The sequence below is a fragment of the Eumetopias jubatus genome, unplaced genomic scaffold (assembly GCF_037043125.1).
Source record: "Eumetopias jubatus isolate StellerSeaLion01/CBP00866 unplaced genomic scaffold, mEumJub1_p1.0 scaffold_14, whole genome shotgun sequence".
NCBI classification, from domain to species: domain Eukaryota; kingdom Metazoa; phylum Chordata; class Mammalia; order Carnivora; family Otariidae; genus Eumetopias; species Eumetopias jubatus.
The window spans coordinates 59,925,550-59,938,578 of NW_028274820.1; positions in this window are offsets into that span (position 1 = coordinate 59,925,550).

Consider the following 13,029-nt stretch of genomic DNA (forward strand, 5'->3'; position numbering starts at 1 on the left):
TATGTAGTCACATTAAACTGTCTGCTACTTGAGTTCATTTTCTACCTTCTTGTTTATGACTCAATAAAAAAAGCTAGTATCTCCTTAAAATGTTTCCAGAAGCCTCACTCTCCTGCCCCTGGAAAAAAAATCTAAATTTCTAAATACATCTATAAATCGATTACCCACATAGATGATGAATCAAAGCATCTCCTTTTTTCGTCTTTTAAACTTGAAACTGTCACTGAAAAGAAGTTCATATTTATTTGGCTATTGATCAAGTAGAAATCTTAAATAAAAATATTCTGCCATGTGGTTTCATCCAAGCTTCCTTTGTCTTTCAATTAAGAAATGGTTTTATGCTATACAAATAGGGTGAGATATTCAGAGGATTAAATCAATAGACTATAAATTATGAGTAAAAGAAAACATCAGGTCACTGCCCTGACACAACAGATTTATTATTAAAGTAGGTAACTCCAAGGCAATTCACTACATTAGTTTTTATAAAGTAAGAGACAGGGAGAGATCAATGATAACTTTGGCTCACTGTTGCTTTTAATGGTTCATTTATAATAGCTACTTATCTCCTATTATTTTAGCTTGCTATAATAATGTCAAGCCAAGAAAAAAAGATAATCACCATTATGGGAATATATATTTAATTCAAGTCTGACTGACTATTCTTTAATCTGATTCATGTATTTGTAGAGTGGCCAGAAATATTCTAAAATGCATAGTGATTCTTAGATACACATAAAACTCCATTATACAGTCTACATTAGGTATAGAGTACAAAAAACTCTGACAGTTTTAGCTGTACTTTCACAGGCATCCTATCAGATGAACAACCACATTGCAAGGCCCACCCATAGCCCACCAACTCAAACCTGCCTGGTGCTATCAACATCAAGAATAACAGCTGAATCCTAAATGAATGCTTTAGCCTCACTGTATTTCTTGGAAACTACTCTCTTTGCAAATATAAAGCCTATTTTTGCTCTAGACACACACACAGACCCACACCGCATTCACGGATTCTCTGCAACTAACCACCTTGCAATTCTTGAATATTTATTACCCAGATTTCAGTGGAGGTTTGATACTGGCTTCCAAAGTCCATCTCAAACGAAGAGGGATAAACTCACTTATTTCTTTTGATAAGGCCAAAGTAGGAGTTCCTTACCAACGAATCCCCTAGATATTCCTTCCAGGGAAACTGGAATTAAATAAATATTAAAGGGGAGGTGAGATAACCGAATCAGGGAGGAAAGGCTCCCTACCACCACCACCACTACTTCTTAGTGAGATAGATATGTTACATTTTTTTTTTTAACTTGGTCTTTTGGGTAACAAAAGGTGGCTCTACCATTGTTTGCCCCTGTTGGTTGTCTTGTCACTAATCACTCCTGATTTTCCACACCTCTGAATTGCACTATTGGTGTTGCACATGCAATTTTACTCTATTTAAAAGTAGTGTTTAGGGGCACCTGGGTGGCTCAATCAGTTAAGCATCCGCCTTCGGCTCAAGTCATGATCCCAGGGTCCTAGGATCAAGCCCCGCATCAGGCTCCCTGCTCGGCAGGAAGCCTGCTTCTCCCTCTCCCACTCCCCCTGCTTGTGTTCCCTCTCTCACTGTGTCTCTCTCTGTCAAATAAATAAATAAAATCTTTAAAATAAATAAATAAATAAATAAATAAAAGTAGGGTTTATTAATATCCAGAATATAGAGAGAACTCTTAACACTCAAAGACAACAAAAAAAACAAATAGCCCAGTTTAAAAATAGGCAAAGGACTTGAATAGACATTTCTCCAAAAAAGATATACAAATGGCCAATAAGCACATGAAAAGATGCTCAATATCAGGAAGCATCAGGGAAATGCAAATCAAAACTACAATGGGATACCACCGCATACCCATTAGGGTGGCTACTATCAAAAAAAAAACAAAAAAAAACCCAGAAAATAACAAATGTTGGCAGGATATGGAGAAATTGGAACCTTTGTATGCTATTGGTAGGAATATAAAATGGTACAGCCATCGTGAAAAACAGTATGGTGGTTCCTCAAAAAATTAAAAATAGAATTACCATATGATCCAGCAAATCCACTTCTGAGTATTTACCCAAAAGAATTGAAAGTAGGGTCTCAAAGAGATAGTTGTACACCCATGTTCATAGCAACATTATTGATAATAGTTGAAACAAGGAAGGAACCCAGGTGTCTGCTATTGAATGAGTAGATAAGGAGGATGTGAATATTATTTAGCCTTAAAAAGGAAGGAAATTCTGCAACCATGCTACAACATGGATAAACCTTGAGGGCATTATGCTAACTAAGTGAAATAAGCCAATCACAAAAAGACAACTACTGTATGATTCCACTTATATGAGGTACTTAGGATAGTCAAATTCATAGACACAGAAAGTAGAATGGTAGTTGCCAGAGGCTGGAAGAAAGAGGGGAAAGGGGACTTATTGTTTAATAGGTATAGAGTTTCAGTTTTACAAAATGAAGAATTCTAGAGATGGATGGTAGTGATGGTTGCACAATGTTATGAATGTATTTAATACCACTGAACTGTACACGTATAAATTGGTATGATAATAAATTTTATATGTATGTGTATTTTACCACAATAAAAAGAAAGTGGGGGAAAAATTAGTGGTAACTCTACAACTGTCCAGAGGGGTTAAAACATGATTGGTAATACCAAGTATTGACAAGGCTGTGGGGTAACTAGAACTCTCATACATTGATGGTGAGAGGATAAATTGGTACAACCACACATATGCCTTGTCTATAATCCAGCAATTCCACTCTTAGGAATATATCCAAGACATATGAATGCAAATTTTCAAAAGAATGTTGTCAAAAGACATGAATAAGAATGTTCATAACAGCTTTACTCAAAATAGTCAAATATTAGAAACAGCCCAAATTCTATCAGTAGAATGGATAAATGAAATGTGGTATATTCATACAATGGAATGCCACACAATGATTTTTTTAAAAGAACAAACTATTATTACTAGCTATTACATGAAGGAATCTTACAGATATTACATGAAAAGGGAAAAGCCATATAGTACCTACTGTATGATTCTATTTAACTGAAACACAAAATAGATAAGACTAATACAATGGTGGAGGTCTGAAGAGTGGGAGGAGTTTACTGACTGGAAAAGGACATGAGAGAACATTCTGGGTGCCAGAAAAGCACTATATCTTGATCTAGGTAGCAATTATATGCGTATGTGATGAATCTTTAGAAGATTATGGGGAAAAAGTCAGACTTAAAAGTCTACATATGGTACGTTATCATTTACATGACACTTTGGAAAAGGCAAAACTATAGGGATAGAAAACAGATCAGTGGTTGCCAGGAGCTTGGGGTAGGAGGGGATTGACTGTAAAGGGCCACATTAGAATTTTCTGGGATGATAGAAATCATCTGTAACTTGATTTTGGTGGTGTTACATGATAATATACAGTTACCAAAACTCGTTGAACTATATATTTAAAGAGGCTGAATCCTGTGATAGCTAAATTACAACTTGATACCTACTTTAAAAATACTCAGCAATCTGTATACTTAAGATTAGTGCACTTTATGCACTTACCATGTATATGCTATATTTCAATTAAAAAAGTTTAAAAAGTAAAACAAAAGTAGAGGTTAAATGGGTTTTAAGACATGTGTTCCAGTCCAAACTGTGCTACTGGTTTGCTATGCCAAATGCTCTAATTTTTTGCAGTGGAGTACTAACACAGAATGCCTTAGGTCTGGAATGAACCCTAAGGTATACAGAGTCTCATCTCCACCCAGAGAGGAGAAGTGATCTGTGATATGGTACATAGCTACTCAAAGTGGAGCCAGAAACAAACCTAGGGCATCTGACTCACAAACTAATACTCTAGCACTCTAGCTCAATTCCAGTTCAAGGAAGATTTTTTTTAAAAAGTCAAACTGATAATTTGGCATTGCATCAACAGCAAACTTGAAACCAATTGTGTAGCACTGGACCTCTGTTTGCACATATTTGCTCTCCGCTTCCAAAGGTACTGAGAGAACTAACTGGAAGTTTGAAAAGTGCCTTGAGCTATTTAAGCAGCTCTATCTGTAAAATCTGAGGTATCAGGGATCCTCCGATAACATGAAACATAGATTAGGGCAGTGCCCCCTGTTCCAGGCTCCAACTCAAAATCAAATCTTGGCATAACTTCTAACCTGTCCTGTCCAGGTCCATCTCCAATATCAACTAGTCAGTCATGCAATGTACCCAAACTGTTCTACTACCAGCAGAGATATTTTAGGGTACAGTCTGGGTTATATAAGCTTTAATTAACTCTTCTGAAAATGTAGATCCTCTGCAACAAAGTCAACTTTTTTTAAGTGCACACACGCATAAACACCAAATCATAACAAATCCTGTACAGCAGTGTTTGTGCGCCATAAAGTTCCCAACACCGTTCTCACAAAACTGCAAGCATGAGCACATTGTACCATACTTCTCCCTAAAATGGAGACATCCAGGAAGTGCTAAATCAACGGCCCCTAGGTCCCCTTTCTATTCTCTGTTTCTACCTACACGACCCTTTGACCTCCCATCCTCTTCCACCCCCACTAAGACCCAAGCGCCAACCTTTTTTCTGACCTCCACCCCCCTGTCAAAACAAAAAAGACTCTAAGTATCAGTTATTTACACTTTCTGATTGACTGCCTGGTTACCCTTTAGTTTCATTGAGCTTTAGTCAGTAGATAATTCGAACATTTACATTTAAACCATTTTACACCTCATTCCATAATGAAAGATCAAGTCTCCATTAAAGAATTTTGAACTTCGATTTAACATGAGTAAGCAAGTAAAACAAAAACAAAAAAAAAAAAAACAAAAAAAACCCCACAACATTTTGGAAGTACTTGGAATCACACTTTATGTTCCTAAGACTTGGGAATCATGGGCATATTAGAATAGCTGAGAAGCTAAAAGAACCCAAAGAATTGTCCCCTCACTCACTCACTCACTCATGCATTCAACAAACATTTATCAACTGCCTACCATGTGCCAGGTATTATAGAAGGCAGAGAGAATCAATGATTAATAAGATATGGTGTCCATCCTGGAGAAATTTACAAAGAAGAGGCACCAACAGAAGAATTTCAGCTCCCAAAGTGCTAAGTGCTCTGACGAGTAGAAAAGGCTAAGGGAGGACAGCAGAGCAGGAATTCACTTTCCCTGGAGCAGGTTTCACAGAGGACAGACCCATGAGCTCAGCTCACGGAGTTTGACAGGGCACAAGGCAGAGAGAGGTGCAAAACGGGTTTCCTCATCTTTTGGCCAAATATAAGGGGAGATGGGAGGGAATTTAAGGAAGGAAGGACTAATGCCAAGCCCAGTGTCTCCTGCAACCACCGACCTGACGACAACTCGGGCTGTGGCAGCAGCTGGGCCACCAGCTCTCATCTGCCCTGATGCGGCTGGGCCAGCTGACGATAAGCTTTGCCAAGATGCCCTCAGCTCCTCAGAGGGGAGGGCGGGTGCAAAGCATTGTCGTACAATTCCATACTCAGCCTACACTCATTAAAATGGTATTTTTGTACAGGATATACCAGTGGAAAAGTAAACTTTATCCACATCCTTTAAAATAGTTACTATTTGGTTTCGCTCTGTTTTTGGCCTAAAATTTTAAAACCTTTGTTAGTGTCAAATTTAGGATAACAAAGAGAAACAGGTAAGTAGTCAAGTAATGTCTTTGCCTCAAAATAGCTTCTTCCCTGCCAGGGGAGGATTGGAGGGAAGCTAGTCTTATTAGCTAAGGGCTTATTTCTGGAAGCTTGCTGAAGGCAGAGATTTTATATCCAAATTCCAACAAAGCCAGGTATGTAGTCACAATACGCAGAGCTGCCCTGCACCTGCTTTGCTCAATTTCTTGATCCTTAACCCTTCCTTGCCCCCAAACTTGCAGGTGAACAGGTTGTATCATTGAGCATATTTGATGCTATCTTAGTCAGTGTCTAATATTTTTTTATCACATCCCTATTTTTTGAAGTTCTAAAACAGAGCCCTCAAACCCCTATATTTTTCCAACCTCTGTAATGTAAGAATGAATATTCATTCTTTCAACAAGCATTGACCCAACAATAGGGCAGATGGTTAGTTAATCCCCAATTCTCATTCTCTCCTTCTTCCGTTTTAGACAGCTCATGGCTACCCACCCAGAGACTGCATTTGCTGGTATTATTTACAAGTAGGTGTGTCCATCTGACTAAGGTTATCACAACAAAACGTGAATGGAAGTGAGGTGTGCTACTTACAAGTCACTTGCTTTATAGGAAATTGCTTGCTTGCCCTCCACTTTCATTCTATACTCTTCCTACAAATGGAATGGGAATGTGGAGGTGGCCCAGATTTGACCATGCAGACAAGACCTAAGGAATACTAGAGCAGCACAGTAGAAGAAACTCAGATCGGGAATGACCTCGTGATGCTAAGGCACCCCACCAGTCTGGGCTCTCACCTTCCTCTGAAATTTTACATACAAGAGAATTAACCTTCAGCCATATTTAAGTTATTGTATATATTTTATTATTTTTTTTTTTTTTTAGAGAGGGAGAGAGAGTGAGCAGGGGCGGGTGGGAGAGGGAGAGAGACTCTTAAGCAGGTTCCATGCCCAGCGTGGAGCCCCAGGTGGATCTCACGACCCTGAGATCATGACCTGAACCGAAATCAAGAGTTGGATGCTTAAGTGACTGAGCCAAATAGGTGCCCCTAAGCCACTGTATTTTTTAGACTTCTTTGTTATAGCAGCCTAGCCAGAGCCTCGTTAATATAAACATTCTTTCAATGTCTATTTAGCAGTTACTAACAGGAACTGTATGGGAGGGGGAGGGACAAAAAGTATTGAATAGACAGAAAAGCTCTCGGATATAGGTTGAGAAGGAGAGACAAAAAACATAAAACTACATTTGCAAACTGTGCTAAGTGTGTAAAGAAAACAAAGAGGGTACGAAGTTAAGGCCTCTTTGAGGAAGCAGTATTTAGCTAAGGCCTCAAGGTCTTAGGAAAAAATGGAAAGGGGGGATTCATCCCAGGTCTCAAACTCCCTGGGGAAGAAAGAGTATGGTTCTTTGGAGGGATTTCAAAAAGGCAGGTGAACAAGCTGAGCAGTGTGGCATCAGGAGGAAAGGCTCTTCCTAAAGAGATATATATGCATGTACATGTATAATTGCACAGACATATTAAATTATGGGTAAGTGATCTTTGCTTTTACAGTGGTTCCTAACTTTGTTTTCCTTTCTAAAACTAAACCATAGTTGGGGGTTTTGTTTGTCTGTCTGTTTTTGTTTTTGTTTTTTTTTAATTTCTTCACCTTTCACATATTCCAGCACTGGATCTAGAAAAACTGATCACCTTGAAACCATAAGAACTCTGTCTGACTTGGTAGCATCCTTAGACTCCATCTGCAGAATTTACCCAAAATTAGATTCCTTTTGTCCTGAACATACGATCTCCCCAGGGTCATTTCCATCTATCTTATCATCCTTTTTCAGCCTTTTTGACTCACAAATACTTGAAAAGCCCCAAGTTCCTATAATTCTTATTCTCTTCTCTTTCCATTCCCTTGCCTTTCACAGTCAAACTGAGGGCATGTAGTTTATGTTAAGATTTACCAGACCCCCAGTCTTCTCCAGCAAATGTCATCATAAAACCTTAGCATTGGACCCAAATCACACGTTCATCACTGCCCCAACCAGAACTAAAGACTTATTCTCAAGTTATACATTTTGGAGGCAAAGAAGTGTCACCTCCAATTGTTCTGTAGGATTTTTTTAAAAAAATTATTTATTTATTTTAAGTAATCTCTACACCCAATGTGGGGCTCAAACTCACGACCCTGAGATCCAGAGTCCCATGCTCTTCTGACTGAGCCATCCAGGTGCCCCCATTCTATAGGACTTTCATAATAAAATCCTAAAAGCTTAAATGCCTAACTAAATTCTAATAAAAATATTAATACATAATGTAATATAACATAAATTAGGTAATAGGTTATATGCTTCATAATGCTTTATAAACTCCTTGGAAAGGGGTGGTACCTTCTCTCTGCAAAATTTTACATCATCCCTGAATAAATGTCTTAACTAAGGAAGGAGCAAAGTCATGAGACAGAAGTTCCATGCGGGGGGAGGGGGAAGAGGGATAGTGGAGGTCAGGAAAAGGTGAAGCCAGAAGGAATTCGTAGGGCCAGAAGAGTAAACCTGTAGGTGCCTCTCAAGGGCATCTGCTGCTGATAGATAGGGAATCAGTCCCCTCACACAGTTACAGATGCTCAATTAAGGACTGGACTGGATGCTTTCAAGTTATCCTCAATTAAGAAAGAAAAAAGTAGGGAGAGAGAGAGAATGAGAAAGAGGAAAGGTAAGAAAAAGAAAAGTTGGATCAGTCAAATGACTTTGGGGGAAGAGTATATGCAATGTTTTGAAGAATGAGTGCTCAGAAGCCAGACTGCTTGGTTTAAGAGTGAGCCTTGCCATTTTCTGAGTGATCTCTCTTCTTAGTTTCCTCTTCTTTAAAATAGGGATTATAATAGTACCTGCCTACACTTCATAGTGTAGAGGATTGGAAGGAGCCAATCCACAAAAGTGCTTAGCATAGTGCCTCACACTATGTAAGTTATCAACAAGTGTCAGCCACTGTTGTACATAAAGCATCAGCTTCAGAAGAATAACTACTCAAGATGATAAGATAGGAAAGCTGTGAAATAAAACAGAAAATAAGCTGTGTTCCACAGCTCAATTAGATAATTTGCATTTTCTTATTGGGCACAGGGCCATCTTTGGCTTTTTAAATACATTTGTTCAGGGTTTTTATTTTTTAAAGATTTATTTATTTATTTCAAGAGGGGAGGGGCAGAGACTCTCAAGCAGACTCCCGCTGGAGTGCTGAGTCAGGAGCCAGATGTGGGGCCCCATCTCACAACCCTGAGATCATGACCTGAGCCAAAACCAAGAGTTGGGCACTTAACCGCCTGATCCACCCAGGCACCCCAATATATTTGTTTAGGTTTAACAAAGCAAAAAGGATGTGCATTAAAAGAGCCTAGGGGTGCCTGCCTGGCTTAGTCAGAGGAGTATGTGACTTCTGATCTTGGGGTTGGAGTTCGAGCCCCACCTTGGGTGTAGAGATTACTTAAATAAATAAAACTTAAAAAAAAAAAAAGAGCCCAGAGTTGGGGAAGAAGAGAAAATAGAATTTGAAGAAGCTGCTATCTGGCCCATCTTATATATACAGATACTTCCCACATTACAGAGTCCAACTTCCCTCCTACGATTCCCTGCCACAGCCCACTGGCCTTAAAAAATTTCAAAGCACCTTGGGGCACCTGGCTGCCTCAGTCGGTACAGTATGTGACTCTTGATCTCAGGGCTGTGAGTTCGAGCCCCACACTGGAAGTGGAGACTACTTAAAAATAAAGTCTCTTAAGAAAAGAGATTTCAAAGCACCGTCATTTGGTATACCACATGGTACATGAATCAGGATTCTTAGTTGTAAGCAACAGAAACTGACTATTGGTGATTTAACTGGAAAAAGAACATACAGGTAGCTCAGAAAATTGCTAGGAAGACTGAAAGTCAGGCTAGAGAAATGGAAAACTTAGCATGTCTGGCGAGACACCTGCCTCTGCCCTGAACCCTGATGGTGCCAACTACACTGCCAAAGCACTAGACCTGATACGGCCATCTCTAGCACCTTCACTAGGGCTGTGCTAAAACAGATGGCTCTTCCAAGAAAGCAATGATGTGGCCTTCTCTGACTCACAGTGAGAAATTCCCTACACCTAAAATACAAACATTTTAAAGCTGAAGTTAAATTTAAGATTCGTCTGAAGTTAAATTTAAGGTTACTCTCCCATTTTATTTTTTAGCTTGAGAAGGAAAACATATTTTATCTCACATCCTTAAGATATGAGGCTCCAGCATGTGAGGATTAACTCTAATAGGCTGCAAATTTAACTTTATTAAGCACTCATTATGTAATGGTGAGAAACTTATAGAACTTCCCTAAGCCTCAGTTTCTCCATCTGTAAATAGGGATAATAAAATCCACATCATAAGGCTACCGTGAAGAAAAACTGAGATCATTCACTAAGACTCCTAGCTCAACATCTGGTACAAAGAAAGCTGTCAATAAATGTTAACATAAAAAATAAGTTGTCACAACTTGGTAAAGTCTGAATCTCTCTAGTAGAGGTATTATTTTTTATATACATAATGAATTGCAAATTAAGTCCTTAGGGTCCATAGGGAACATATCAGTGTAGCCAGGATGCCCTCAAGTTCCAAGGTGCCTGAATCAGGCAGCAACCAGGGAGCTAACATGCTACCTGAGTGGCTTGGTCAGGACAATTAAGAAGCTTGGTTTTCTTCTTGATTTTGTCTCTGCCTCATCTGTCAAACCACACAGAGAATTTCTGAAATGGAAGAAATAAAATGGATCATCCTGTTTCTCTTTAACCATGGGATAAGAGGGATGTGTACAACCACCTTTTCTGTAGGAGTCATGTAGGTAAGTAAGAAGGAAGAAACCCTCTGGCCATATATCTAGTTATTCAAATCTGCCTATTCTTAGTAACATTTAGATCTTCAGTATTTAATTATTAGTGTAATTAATTACTGTAATTACTATACTTAATATAGTAATTAATTATTGATGTTATTAATATATCTATCCTGAGATTAATTTTGCCTGCCATTTTTAATATCCACTTAAGTGCATATTAAAGATATAAGCAAATATTTTTTCTTACCACTATTGCTGCTAGCACCTCTCTGGGCCTCAGTTTCTTCACCTATAATAGAAAGGCCAGATTAGATGATCTGTGATTCTATAACTACATAATATTAGTAACATTATAATGTTTGTAATAATGGCAAGTCCTTGTTCACTTATGAAAGTCAGAAAAGTAGGAAGGAGAAAAGTATGTTCTTCTCCATACAACTCAATCTCACTTCCTGTAATAGAGTACTAGGAATAATCAGCTTTTAAAAACTGGCTCTCTTTAGGCTTCATAATATATTCCTTCAAGTTGTTGAACCTGATTCCTCTGGTTATTCTCAGTCAAGAAATGCTAAGTTGTTGTTTTTAAGTTTTATTTACTTAAATAATCTCTATACCCAACGAGGGGCTTGAGCTCACCACCCCGAGATCAAGGGTCACATGCTCCTCCAACTGAGCCAGCCAGGTGCCCCAAGAGGTGCTAAGTTGTAAACTATGAGTGAAGGTAAGTTTTTCTCTTTTTCTCCAAATGTGAATTGTGACTGGATTTGCAGTATATAAAAAGACCAAATGAAAACTGGGAGATGGAATATCGTGTATTGAAATGTTTCCAGTCTTGCGGATACTAGCTTTCATAGAGACAAAACATCTGTATTTCATGTTGAATATTTCCATTTCCGTCCACATGTTAGGCATGTCACAGACATAACTTCTGAATATAAAAGGTATCTTTCTTCTCCCTGCAAATTGTTCTCTTAATCAGTGTCAGATATGAAAAGTCTCTTATTGTTAAATTAGTCTTCTCATTGACTTTATTGTGAAATTTGATCTCTCTCTTTAGCTTTGTTTTCATTCAAGGATTTGTCATTTGCTTATTTTCCCAAAAATGTGTAGCTACAGTTTGCATAGATGTCTGATATTAAAATCAGTTTCTCCAGCTCTCTAATTCTTTACCAATGAGCAATTACCCACTATAGTGCCTGGGTCAAACAGAGATAGCCTGATAACTCTCTGTAAAGGATGTATGTGGTTGGCCCTGTGGAGAAGCCCTACAATTCAGTGGATAAGAGTCTGGGCTCTGGACTCAGTGGACAAGTTACTTAACATCTTGGACCCCTCCATTTCCTTAGCTGTAAAATCAAAATAATAAAAATATCTCTTTCTTGGGGCTGAGTAAGAATTAAATGAGTTAGTGTATGTATAGTATTTGACATAAGGTTTGGCTCAGAGCAATTCTAAATAAATACCAGATTTTCAGGATACTGAAAAACCATATAAATTTTAGAGACTTACTTAAAAGCCAGTAAGAACAATCACCTTATTTTATAACTTAAGGATCTGAAAGTATAGAAAGGTTGAGAGTTCTGCCCAAACCCATACTGTGAAAGAGGAAAGACTGAACACAGGTGTCCTGAATTCCTGTCCAGAGCTCTTTCTGAAGGGGCCGTCTCTTCAGGTCACCGGAAGTCGTCGAGAGCCCTGCCCTCAGGAAGCTTAAGATCCATTTGGGGAGCCAAGACCAACACAAATGGATAGTCTAGTTCACCCTCCCAGTTGGGTGCTGTGGAACAAAGCTCGCTGTGTAAAAGGTGTTTTGACGAGGGGCTCAGCTCAAAGAGTGGGAAGCAGGACAGGAAACTTTCTAGAAAGAAGTGAGACTTGAGGCGGCAAGGCGCCGTTTGATTCTGCAACTGAAAAGAGAGGACATTTGAGAAGCAACGAGTTCGCTTGACTAGAGAAGCACTAGTCGCTCGAGGAACATCCAGTGTTTAGAAACTTCTCATCACCCCTGCAATCCTCACCTCGACCCATCAAAACATCTAACTTGAACTAGAAGGAGAATGAGTATGTTACTCAATTAAATATATTTTGGAAATAGCTGGGAGGAGGAAGCAAGCAGGATGTAAAATCTCCCTCCCCCTTTCACATCTTAGAAGATGAACTAGGGGACTAGGCTTCCGACCTGGGTTTCTCCTCCTGGGGAAGAGATGCTCCGTCCCTCATCCAGGGCTCTGGGAATGGAAGCCCGGAGCCCCCCACCAGGAGGAGTCAGGCCGCCGCCTGAGGCATCTGAGGCCGCACCTCTCAGCTCCGGCCGCGTCCCGAAGCACCTGGAAGCAAGGCGATGCTGGCGGGGAAAGAACGAGGGAACTGGAGGCCCAGTGGCCCCCTGAGACAAAGCGGGGCTCTTCGCAGCCTCCCGGGAGGTGCCCCGACCCACGTTCGGTTCCCAGCCAGCCCGCCCCCAGCCGCGGCCGGGAAGCGCGC